Source organism: Phaethon aethereus, assembly GCF_964289735.1.
Source record: "Phaethon aethereus genome assembly, chromosome: 10".
In the NCBI taxonomy this organism is placed as follows: domain Eukaryota; kingdom Metazoa; phylum Chordata; class Aves; order Phaethontiformes; family Phaethontidae; genus Phaethon; species Phaethon aethereus.
The window spans coordinates 1388071-1401501 of NC_138586.1; positions in this window are offsets into that span (position 1 = coordinate 1388071).

Sequence of the window (13431 nt, forward strand, 5' to 3'; positions counted from 1 at the left end):
AGGGGAAGTGCGCTCCAGGGTGTAATCCGGAGTACTGTGAAGTCAGTGGAGGGATTCCCAATAATTTCAATGAGTTTTAAACCAGGCCATTGTGCTCTACACAAGGCACACGCAATATTTCAGCAAGATCCAAATGCGACAGGAACAGGGCACTCTAGCGCAATAAGATTTACGATAGTTACATGCCACATTGCCGGTCCCACAACGGCCTCCGAGAGCACTGCATTGTTGGACTGATACCCACACTAACACATCCCATCAAAAATCAATTCCAGTGCCAATTAGCTTACAGTCACCTCTTGGTTCGTCTGGGAGGCACTCACTGTACATCATTCGGGCTATTAGAATTTAGATCTCCCATATGAGCTAGATATCTCCAGAAAGCGGACATGGACGGTTCCAAGGGTAACTCGTGTATTTTAGGTGCTACTTATAGGGTGGCTACATCATTCCTTGGAGATATTCCTCCTGCCCTCCATTGACTACAGAGGGAGTGGAAGCACCTCGTTTACGTCAAACGCTATGGCTAAGGCTGCCAGAAATTAACCCTGTAGTAGGTGACTACGCTGTCTAGCAGTTCATTGGCAGGCAAGTCTCTCCCCTGCAAGTTTGTAAAAAAAAAAAATCTCTGCTAACAACTTCTCAGGAGAGATGGTGCAACTAGAAAAGCGTAGACCAAAGGAGATGAAAAATTTCCCAAAGCACTTGCACCTCTGGATCCTAATCAAATAGCTACGTACTCCTGAAATGTCTGGGTACCGTTAAAACTTCCACCAAAACTACGGAGAGACAGGATGAGGCTGTAACGCTGTGTCATGTTAGAATGGTTTGTTGCTGACCTCTAATGACAGATTTGATGCAAATGGTAAAAAAAAATAATTTTACGTTGGCGGAGGGAGCAACCCTGCAGACCCCAGCGCTCTCTAGCCAGCTAAAGATCGTCCGACGTTCAAGAGGGAACTTGTGTGCTTGTTGCCGGTTCTTGACACCCTGTACTGATGTGGCGCATCTTCAGATCAAGACTTCCTCCATTTAATCTTAAATTAAATTTGCTTGCGCAGCACCGCCTGTGAAACACCAACAGGCTGGAGAGACGGTCCCTACGCGAGCTCCGGGCGCACCAGGAAAATGCACTCCCGCCACGCTGGTTGCGTCTCCGTTACCTCGCAGACAGCACGAGCGTTAAGTAATGGTTGCAGGCGTGAGGCCAGAAGGGCCTGTTATGACCAGCTGCTCTGAATTCCTGCCCAGTGCAAGCAGGACACGCCAGTGCATCCAGCCCAATAAGGCCACGATAAAACTCTCCGAATTTCTTCCAAAAAAACCCCACTCTTTTTGGTTCCAACTCAGCATAGTGTCTTGAGCACTGAATCAGTATTGATTCGTACTCAAGTACTGATTGACAGCACTTGAGACCTGAATCAGTATTCGGGTCAACCCAGTGCCAGAAGGGAAGGATTTGTTTAAAACACCTGAGCAGCGTTTAGCCAGAACGCTAAAACTGCTTTTTTTTTTTTTTTTTGATCCACAATGTTCTTAATGGAGAGTTCTCACACGGCTTCCTAGTCAGAGCTAAGGCTCACAGGGATATATTCCCACTGTCAAGCAAGCCCAGGACTGTCCAGGAGGAAATGGCGGCTCATGTCCTGGATGTCACGTAAAAACACGCAGAAGCGACCGGCAGTTGTCTCACAGCCTCTGATCTGGGCGGTGAGGGCATCGGCAAAGTGGCTCCAACTAGAAGGTTGCATTTAATACAAATATTTTAGTAAGAATTAGGCATAAGCAAAAAATACAGGCTGTAGGAAAATAATGACATTTAGAACACGCGCTTGGAACGTTTTCTAAGAGAAATTCACTGTTTTTGAAATCTACCGGTTGCTCTGCAATGAGCTGGAAGAAATGAAGCCTTGAACAGGTCCCTCCCCATCGTGACGGGGCTCTCAGCTCAGCCACGTCGCTGACGAGCTTGAAATCACATCTGCGATTATTTAAACTTTCTCTACCATGGCTGTGACAAAAAAAAAAAAAAAAAAAAAAAAAAAAAGACCCAATAGCAGCACTTGAGCGAGAGGAAAACGGTGGAAAGCCGAAGTAGCAGAGGGCTGGCTGCTCCGTGGTGAGCTGATGCGGAAAGCGCCATACCTGCCGCGAAAGCAATCGAAAAGCCGCCCGTAGCGGAGCCAGCTAACCCCCCCTCCCCGCTTTCTAGAGACATCCCGTAAGGCTTAAAGACCCCGGCGAAACCTTCCTGAAACGTCCACAGAGGTGCACATCACCCACCCAGGCAGGAGGAGGATGCGTTAGCCAAGGGAAGAGCGTTCGGAGACTTCACCAGCCACGTCTCGCTGAGGATAAACTGCAAGATTTCAGGCGCGAGACGCCTGAGAACAGGAAACAGTTTGCCGGTAAAATGAAAGCTTTAAGAGAAAAACAGGAAGCCTGAAGAACCTGAGTGAAGCCCATGAGCTGCCGGCCTGAGGCCAGGGCAGGAAACCCCTCGTGCACGTGCTGCAGAGACCAGGGGCGGCTGAGAGCAAGCAGAGCATCCGAGCGGCTGGCGATGAAGCAGGTTTTGAACAAAAAGCAAAGCAAGGCAAAGTTACCCTCCATTTCCTCCTTGTTTCGTTAAAGATAGTCAAAGTGCTGAAGGGAGAACCGTGGTTCAGCCTCTAGTCAGTCGCCGTCTCCCCAGCCCTCCTCCTTTAACAAAGGGGCTCAGAAACCTCCAGGAGATTTAGGAGTCGGGCGGGATGCTAATGGCACATTACGTGCCCTCGTTAAGCGAGGCACATAATTGTGACACGTAATTTAGCTTTAAGCATAAAGGAAGACTCGTGCTTTGGGATACACTTTGGTCTTAACCAAAAGCCAGGTCCTGCTGAAGCCGAAGGCATTGGTGCCAGCGCCATCCTGCAAATAACTGAGGTCCGTGCTGGAGCCAAGAGCAATAATCCAGAGAGGAGACAGAGTCAGGAGCTAGGAATGAGGATTTGGAGAGTGGCGTGGAGGGGCAGCCTCAAGGTCTAGCTGTGGGACAGCAGGGCAGTAGCTGTCATTGATGCCTTAAGGATCACTCTCATGGCCTAGGCGGAAGGGTTGTTTCTTCCATCCATCCTTGGTGGCCCTCAGCTGGGGAGGAAGCCTGATATACTCTTTTTGTGGAAATATTTTAGGGGAAATGAGAGCTCTGTGTTTGCCTAGTTCCTGGAAGTTTCATGGTCATGGCCCGAAGAGGGAATGCTCTGGTCGCAGCTCAGGTGGGCTTCAGCCTTGGCTTCCGAAACAGATCGGTGCAGAAATCTCAGTCTTGAATGTATCTGGGGCTGGAACTATTGACACCTTTGAAGGGTAACAAAGGCAATCTGGCTTTCAGCTGGTGCCTGGGAACCACGTGCCTGGAGCTCAATTATGCCGGGTGACCTTAGACAGGAAGAAGGCAGACAAACCCATCTCTGGTACAGCCAGCACATTGCCTTCATATTTAGCTTCAGAATCAGGTTTTTCAGCCCTGCATGTGCCGGGTTCCCACCGAGCAATCCCGATCATTCACTGAGAAGCTCTACCCCAAACCGTTGCACCAGCTTACGTGTTTTGGTGGCATTGAGCCAGTATGACCCAGGCCATACTTCTCTGCCTCGGCCTGAGTCTAAACTGGCAGAACAAGGGATTAAAAAGCAACAGTCACCGGGAAGTGGCAATGATTTAACTGAACTATTCATTTGCCAGGTGTTGATGGGGACAGGGGACACTGTGAGCCACAGCCCGCAGCGAGCTGTGGTCATCCCTCCTTCTCCAGCACGTTACAGTGGGGTCATGACTCAACGCTGGTTGGGTCAGTGAGGTTGTGTAGACTCCTGGTGTTAGGTCTGGGTGCCAGACACGGCCACGGAAAGCTGTAGCTGTGTTTGGTGCCTTGGAAAAGTGACTTATTTAATTTGTGATCTTCGAGGGCATTATGTGCATTCTGGAGGGTAAATTAGAAGGGGCAAGCATTAGGGAAGAGAAAAACACGATCGCGCTGCACAGCAGGACTGCATTAACACAGCATCATTTACTGCGAGACAGTAAAGATGCTAGGCCATTCCATGGCTTCCATTCATGGCGTCATATTTTTTCCATAAACTCGGTCTTCTTAACCTCTTCTCGCTCGCAGAGCGGATATTCTTCTCTTCCAGCCGGCTGCGCACGCCTTCATTTTCATTCACGGGCGTCGCGGGGAGCGCAAGGGGGGAAATGCCTCCCTTGCACAAACACGGTTGAGGAGAATAACTCATCCAGACGCCAGCCTGGCACACGAGCCCCAGTTCCGCTGGGAGCAGGGAGGGTTTTTTGAGACCATCCTGCTCGGCTGAAAAAAAAAAATAATAATAAAAATTTCAAGAATAAAACAGCAGAGAAGGTGTTACTCCAGGATTCCTGGCTGCACCCAGGCAGTCCCAGGAGCTGGCAGAAAGCTGCTCCGCAGCTCAGGCACCAGCGCCCAGACCCGTCATTCCCCTGGACCGTTTCCCTTGAGTCTCAGGGCTGATGTAGACACTGGGGAATCGAAGCTTTTATTTTAAGCAGAGGGTACATCTAGCCTTCTGAAGGCTGGGAGAGAAACAAGACCAAAGAAACCTTGAAAAAGCCAGCGGTTGCCGGCGTGCGTTTCCCTGCCCGCATCTGCAAACAGGATGAAGCAGCTGTAAGAGCGGTGCGAACGACCAATTAATCTCAATTGCTGCAAACTCATAATCCTAATGAATGACCATTAAAAATAGAGGGGTGTTTTTAAGAGTTTTCATGCAAAGAGAAATGAGGAAATTGCACGTACAAATGAGCTAATGTAGAAAAGGGAAATACAAGTGGGGAAATATAGCGTGCGTTAATTTTTCCACCCGATCCCAAATGCAGAAATAACTTGATTATTCTAACGTTCAGGCTGAAGGAATCAAAACCATACAGAATTTGGAATGTCTGATTGCCATTCCCTGGCCGAGATTAGCAATCTGCAGTCGTTTGCTTTTCTCCTCCTTCCCAAAACAGGGAACAGAAAGCTGATTTTACCGCAGGGCACAGCAGAGAATTTAAGCTATTGAATTTTCTGCTGCAGGGACTTGCAGTCACTATTTGATGTCAAACCTTATTTTCGGTGCTTAACCAGCCTGCATTCCCCGAATACCCAACCATTTCAATGTTTAATGGGCAGGTCCTGCCATTGCCCCTAAAAAAGAGGTGGCAACCAGGACTTCTCAGGAAGGGGACTTGCTCTGGACCATTAGATGATCAGACATGCATGGGCACTGCTGCTCCAAAAATGAACAGATGTCCCAATCTTTCTCCTTGCTCCTACTCTGGATTTTCTTCAGCCTCCTTGCTGCCCATGAAGAAAAAATTCCTCTTTGCCTTGCACCAGCAGCACGGTTGTGCTGCCTCTACCACAGGGTCTGCCCGCTCTTGCTGGTCCTTGCTGGCGGTCCCTTCTCTTTGTCCTGTCCCATCAGCCGGTGCATGGAAAGTCCCAGCTCCCTGGGACCAAAATTATCACAAGTTGCCGCAGGATATCTGCCTCGCACCTTCTTCCTACCGAGTCAGGCAGCACTGGGCCGAGTAACCCTCTGAAAGCACCTTGGATGCTGAGAGAGGTGGCCCCATGCTGCCGCGTGCTCGGATGTGGCTTTCGTCAAGAGCAGCAACTGCTTCCCCAAAACGAACAAGATGGGCACGAGGCCAAGGTCATCTCCCTCCTACCTGTGTCTCACATCTTCTGATCTGCTTTTGTTACGGCTTCTTAAACTCGATGAGAGATGAGGAAATAGGGTGCAGCAATCTGGCCCAAAAATGAGTGTCTCCTCCTTCACAGTTCTCTTAGTATTCTGGGCACTGGTCATGGAGACATCATCATTTGTCCAGAGTTACTGCTACAGCTTTTCATGCCAGTTGTGTCCAGTCCTCCGCAGAGCAGTCACATTTTTAGGCTGGCACCAATGGTGGAAAACTGGAATAAGTCACGCAGCATATGCCTGGTGGTCAGGTGCTAACAGGGTGGATTACCTGTGTCAAGAAGCTGCTCTGCTGAAGCTCACCTTGCTGCCGAGGTCCGGCTGGGGATATGGCCTGTTGCCTTGTGATGTTGCCAGCACAGGCAGACTCTTGCCTTGACCCCCCGAGGGGGCTTCCCAGAGACCTTACATAGATTCCCAGCTAGTCTCATGGCCCCGTCAGCTCTTCTGCTTTGGTTTTCCAAAGTTCTTCAGCAACCGGACTTCTCTCTCTCATGCGCTTTGCCCTCACTCTTGCACCAGTGTTGCTCAGCAGTTCGGAAACCCAGTAGGCATATCAAGAATTTCACCCACCCCAGGGTCAAATCCCAGCTTGTTTGGCCCATTTTTCTCCTTCCCAGGGAAAGCAGTTGGAAGGACGGTATGCTACAACACGATCTTTGATGTCATGATGAAGGTTGAGAGATGACTTACAATGTAGAGGAAAGATGGGAGCTGAACAAACAATTTACTTGACGACTTCCCCTTTTTTCCTTTCCTCTCCCCAGGACCAAACCATGGAAGTTTCAAGAGATTCACATCCTTAATTTCTTCGATGTCTACTGCAGTCACAGATGACCAGCGGTGTAACACTGCTCCTGCCTCCACCCAGCGCTCGAGAGCATCGCACGTGTGCCCCAGGCAGTGTCTGGCTGAGGCTCTGCCAGGTACCAGATGTCAACGCTAAAGCACCAAAGATGCTCTCAAAGCCCCTGTTGAAGCACGTACATGGAGTAGGAGGAATTAAAATTGCAGAGGCAGCTGTGGAGCTGGGCTCCCTCAGCTTCGCAGGGCTCTGCTTTGCAAGCTCGGTAGCCGTCTTACTTCTCTTTGGATTTGGAAGTGAGAGGGAGAAGATGGGAGGAGCAAATGAGGTAAAGGGTCCCCTGCAAGAGTCTGATGCTTCGGCGTCCCTGGCTCTTGTCGCTTGGCCGGGGGCACCTGCCCTGCTGCACAGGAGGGTGACCCTTGACTCTCAACATGCCCCGGACCTCCCAAGTTAATTTGGTCAAGGTTGTTCATTGCTTCCTTCTGCCGCGAAGCTGCAAGCTGCTGGGGATGGTGCAGGCACGTGTGCGTGCGGTTTTTAGGTATACGGGCAAGACCCAGCGCGTGGTAGCCACCGTGGCCTCGGACAATCTCTTTGCCACTTGCCTGTTGGCCTTCATTCGCTCCTGACCTGCCGGGCTGCGGTGACTGCAGTGAGTGCCTCGTACAGACAGGCATGCCCGCGTCTATCCGTCTTCTTAGTAAGATGATGCCGTTTAAACCTAAAACAGTATGATGAATAAAACATAATGCCTCGTTTTCCCCCACTGTTTTCACCTCCTGTGCTCTCTTCTCGCATTTTTGCTGGGCTGATGGTTTTCTTACATGCCCTAGATCACTCATTGAGTTTCATCTTCACTGCTCTTTCCACCTGCCTGCTCTTCTTTCATTTTTCATGAAGACTCTTCCTTGTTCTGCTAACATGCTCTTAATCTCACTGGTAAATCAAGGTGGCTGTTTGTCTTTAGCTCTCTGTTTGCTTTCCTGAACACGAAGATAAATCCAGGCTCTGTGCAGGAACTAGATCAATAAGAAAACTGGTTTTTTCCCTTTTCCATCCCCATTCACAGTCGAGCACAGCTGGCAGTGAGCTGCGTTCGGCATCTAAGAATGCTCCCTCTCCGTTTTCTGGGGTGAGACTGGTAAAACAAATAGAAAGACCGAGAAATGATGTCCCCCAGGCTCTGCTGGATGAAACCACACTGCAGCAAGCTCTGAGATTTAATGTCACTCCAAAAGCCCAGATGGGGGTCAGTGCAAAGGCTCCCGTTAACTTCAGCTGGTGTTCTCAGATTTACCAACTCTCTAACTTTTCCACCTCTTTCTGCTGCTCTCTCCAGGTCCTGGATTGGGACCAGGACTGTAGAGTGGCTCACACTCGTGGTGGCTTTCTTGCAGGCTGCAACACGCTGCGGAGTAACAGCCTGCAGCCTGCGAGACACTGGGAGCCAGGTCACGAACCAGCTTCCCTCTCAGCCCAGCGTGGGAAGAGAGGAGAAAGGAGGCACGGCCGTGTCTCCCTCGTGCTCCGTCTCTGCCCCCCAAGAGGATGGCTGCGGTGTCCGAGTGGGATGCGGGCGTCCAGACCCAAAAAAGCAGGTCCCTGCACAGCCAGCTGCTCTGCCCAGGGCTGGCCCTGCAAACACGCCACGCGCCTGGTGCAGCTTTGCCCCGTCATCTTCCCCACCAGAGGAATTACCTGTGGGGCTAAAGAAAAAAAAAAACACCGAACCAGCATTTTTAGCTGGGTTCAGAACAGTTTCATATGTCTGGAAAGGATGTAGCAGCATAATCAAGATTTATGAAAGAAAGAAAATATTTTAAGAGAAGCCATTTGTTCTGTTCTATATCCCATAGAATCTCCAGAAGTTATCTGTCGGTCGGTGTGGCGGCAACGCTCAGCACTGCAGCCTGGGAACAAAAGGCCACTCTGCGAATGAAGAGGCAAAGCATGAAAAGACACAAAGCAACATCTTTTTAGGCCACGTATAATTGCCCCGAGGAACTCGCTGCCTCGGGATTCGAGTCGGACAAACGGCTCCATGGTTTACAAAAACCAATCTGAAGGTACCTAAAGATAACCCAAGAGGGCTGGAGCCGGCGGCCGTGACCCAGGCATGGACAGCCTCTTCTCTGGAAGATCACGTTGATGTACGTGCTGCTCTAGCGCAGGAAAATAAGAGCACCGTGGTGTTAGTACAGCACCCAGCATTTGCTGCCCATCCAGAAAATAACCCAGGCCAAGTGAGGCACTGGTTTGTTACGGGGAGGTGTTTGAGTGGGGAGGTATTTCGCCCCGTGTTCTTTAATGGCAAATTCCTGTAGGTTGATTTTTGATTCCTCCACGTTTCTTGCTTTGCGGCCAGAAGGGAAACACGCACGGGGGTGCAGAATTTGGGAACTTCTGTCCTGGAGGCAATGTGGCCAACCCCCTGCTCTGCCCGGAAGATTAGCCCTGGCCCCACCGTGGCTGCTCGGGGGGCTCTTCCAGCCCCGGAGCAGTCCCGGGGTGCTCTGCTCTGGTCTCTCGCCCTGTCGCCCACCACCTCATGGAGAGCAGAGGCACAGGAGGGCTGGGGGACGCGTCTGGGGCAGTGTGGGGAACTTATTTTTGCTCTGTGATCCATAGACTGGCCTGTTTGACATCTCCACTGCTGTCCCTCACCTCTCCGGACAAGGTCTTGATGCCGAAGGGACCTTCACCAGAGCAGACCCTGGTGAGTTCTTGAGTGGACTCTCAAGTCACTAGTGGGTGAAAGGGTTGCAAATACTCATCCTCCCTTGGGGGGTGCGTGTTTTTAGGGGATGCTTTGTGGAAAGCCGGCCAGCAGAGATCCCACTAGAGGGTGCTGCCCAGCTCTGCTGGGAGACACTAAAAGCCTCTGCATGCTCCTGGTCTCCAAACACCCGTTAACTCTTGGTGCCTTATTTCCCTGCAAGCCCTCGCTGTCTTCCCTTTCCTCCTGATTTATCTCCAGCATGGCGAGTGCTGTATCACTGCTATTGAGTGCCACCGGTGGCAGGACAAATAAGCCTGTCTTTACTTTATGGACCCACTTCTTCTGTGTTTTTTTTTTTTCCCCCTTGAGTAAACACAAGCAATAAACCGAGTGAGTCCAAGCAGGGAGTGGAGATGACGGCAGCCATATGCTCAACGCACTCTGCACCCGGCAAAATGAGAGCCGGTAGCAGATCTGACAGTGAGCGGTTCCTTCCCCACCTCAGGGACCTATAATAGCAAGAGGGGACACGTCTACCCACCTCTGGACCATCTTAGGAGACAGATTCATAGGTCCTAAATGTCTCCCGTGACCTGCAACACCTACATGGATGACCTCAAGGGGAGCTGGGGAGAATCTGCCCTGTGTCTTTCTTGACAGAATCACAGAATCACTAAGGTTGGAAAGGACCTTCAGGATCATCAGGTCCAACCATTAATCCAGCACCACCGTGTCCCCTAAACCATGTCCTGAAGCGCCACATCCACACGTTTTTTGAACACTTCCAGAGATGGTGACTCCACCACCTCCCTGGGCAGCCTGTTCCAATGCCTGACCACCCTCTCGGTGAAGAAATTTTTCCTGATATCCAATCTAAACGTCCTCTTCCTCCCAACCCTCAGCACTTCTCTTCCCTGAGGCAGCACTGGGCGCCCTTCATGGCAGACGATGCCCTGGATGGGTGCCTGGGTGCACGGCCAGCCAGAGTCCAGGGCTGCACGCGGAGTGGGATGCCGAGATCCTACTTGTGCAATATCTCTTTGGAAGATAAACCGCGCATCGGCACTGAATTCCCATCTGCAAAACCTGCAGCAACAGAGGGTGGGACACAGATCCTAGTCCTCTGCCAGGAAAGCCCCTTCAAAACGCTGTTACGAACAAGCTGGATTTAAAGCCGAATTTTCTATTCCTCCAGGCAGCTCCTGGCCCGAGGATGCTTTCGTCAGTGGTCTGCAAGCACACATCATCTTACCCACGTGGCGGCAGCTGTCTTCTGCAGGAGAAAACAGCCAGTTCTTAATGTCATTAACGTAACACTAATGGAGCCAAAGACACCCCTGAGAGCCAGTGCAAGAAGCGTGGAGGTGTAACTGCTCCTCCACAGCTCCTTTCCCCCACTCTTCTGGAAGCTGGTGCCCCTTGCAGCTAAGACACAGGCTGCCTGGGTGCTCGGAGCCTCTTACTGACCCAGAGAATTTTATTCAGCCCTGAAACAGGTTGGGAGAGCATTGAGGAGACACTTGGTCAGGCTACTGCCGGAACAGCAGCAGATATATTGCACCCACAAGAATTTAAACTGGAGCCAGAAGAGATCAGGGCTGTCAGTCCCCTCAACCCAGCAGAGGGGACCCTCTTTCCCTCAAAAGTCAGAGACCTCATCTCTGAATAAGCCTCAAAATATACAGCCCAGTAGCCTGTCTCCAACACTGGCCAGGGCTATTTGCCCAAGGAAAGGCAAAAGAACAGGGCAAGTATGTGGTGATTTCCTGGTCCACCCAAAGAAAACCGCTGGTGGGCTCCAGTTTAAGGATTTCCTAAGCAGCTGACAGCCTCTCCTTACGTCATAGCTGCGGTGGATCCTTCTCCCACGAAATCCTCATGTCGTGCTCCGAAACCAAATGCGTTTTCAGCCTCCACGTTACCCTCTGGTGAGGGTCCCGCAGTTTGAAGACACACTCTCAATATTTAACTTGCTTTGTTTGGCTTGAAGCTGCCACCCGCCAGCTTTCCTCTAGAGACTGAGCTTTTATCCTTGCCCTTGCTCTGAAATGCTGGACCTGGTGGAGACCACACACCCAGGCTTCTCCGGGGCTCCTGGTGGCAGCAGGCTGGGCCAAGGCTGTGCCAGCAGACCACGCTGCCGAACTCCACTCCATAATACAGCTGTGCTTTAAGGGACAATGACAGCGTCTGAGTGTTCTCCTGCAATTAAAACCCCACTTCTACTCCATGCAGGTCAAGTATTCTGCAATGCCCTCAGCTCGGTGGTGCCTTCAGGACCATCTCTGCATGATGGAGGACACCGTCCAAATTCCCAACTCCATGCGGACATCCCTCTCGTGCAGGCTTGCATTGTTCCCTCCTTGGCCATATTGCAGCTGCTCTCCTCGTCCCTGTAGTTACCACTGGAATAAACACGGAGTCCAGCTGTTGGCCACTGGCAGTTTTTAATCTGAGTGTATATAGAGTGTATGAGGCAGATCCCGTGCTCAACCGCCCGGGGACCCAGGGCCAGGACCCAGGAGCTACGCCACATTAATGACAACAGCAGCACCGGGGTGAGCCGTGGGATCCCAGGAACTGCTCTGGACCTGCAGGACGTACATGTCCTAGCACACATCCCTCGCTGCCAGCTCCTTTTTGCAAAACCCCTTCATGTTCCTGCTGCACTTGAGAGATGGCTGTTTCTCTTCTCCACATGGCCAGATGAGAGCATGGATGTGCAGCGGCTAATGCAAATACTCCAGCCGTGACCCAAGGTCTTTCCCAACTGAGTAATCACTCCTTTTGCACAGCAGCTGAACAAAAAGTTAACATCCACCTTAAGAATACTTAACGGGAAAATGAGTTTCATTGCTCGCCATTTACATGAAATATTCAACATTTCCTCTGTAAGGTTTTTCTTCTGCTCATCAAGCCAGCGTTAAACTTCAACAGAAACTGCTTTGCCGTTTGCTGACAGCAGGTCTGTGCAGTGCCAGAGGGCAATAAACTGTGTCCCTCTGCAGCGGGATGGCCCCTCTGTCCTTGCTTTCTGAATCCAGTTTGCTGCCATTGGCGTTGCTGTGGGTCGGATGCGATGCCAAGCCTTTATTGGCAGTAAGGCATGAGCTTTATGACAGAAGAGGTAATGAAGGGTAAAGGATGAGAGGAGGAGGAGAGTCCTGTGGCTCAGGTGATGGCCCCAGTCCATTTTCTGAGGTGGCTGGGAGTTTTCCAAGAAAATGGAAATACTGAGTCACGGACACCAAACTTTTTTGCCGGAGCAGCAGCTTTGAGGGACATCTCGCTGGTGAAGCTCTCTTAGGTTCAAAGTAGAAGAACTGTTCAAAAGCAGCACTCGGTGCCGAACTGCAACATTTCTGAATCCTCAGTTACGTCCTTCGCAAGATGTTTCCTTCCTCACCATTGCCACTCCTCGTGTGACCATGGGCAAGCCGCTCACCTCCCTGTCACCTGGGTCCTCATTTGTAGTATGAGGACAGCGACCTTGATTGTCCATGTGGGTTGTGGTCACTGTAGCAGAGATTAACGCTTATGAGGGAGGCGAGCACCGCTCTGAGATGGGGAAGAGGAGACAAGAGTTCACAGAACGGGGACAAAGCAAGGGTATGTCAGGAGTTAGACCACTAGCAAAATGATGATGGAGGGCGAAGCCGTATGTTACAGCCAGTTGTGTTGCCGGCTAATTACAGCGAGCTGCTTTAAATTCCTGCCTCCAATTTTATGTCCATTCAGCATTTTTTCATGCTTCCTCAGCCACAGTTTTGCAGCCTTAACAGCTGTTGGTTGGCCTTTTGGCCCGGCGCCTGACGCATTCCTGTGGAGGAGGATGCGATCGAGCCTGTTTCTCCTCAAACTCCCTGAAATATTGAAAGTGTCAACTTGCTTCTGCCTGAATGACGCTTTTGATGCTCAGAAGGAGGGAAGTAATAAGAAAAAGACAAAACACGATTTCTGGCCAGAACTGTGGAGTGGGTATGTTGCAGATGCAGGAGAGATGCCAGTAGCTTTGGTGCCCATCTCCTGAGTCCTCTCCCACCTGTCCTGCAGACTTTCTGGGGGACCTTTTAGAAGTTGCTGATGGTGACCCCACTTTCTCGTTCGCAAGGGCAGAAGAGGTCACCGACCTGTGTTTG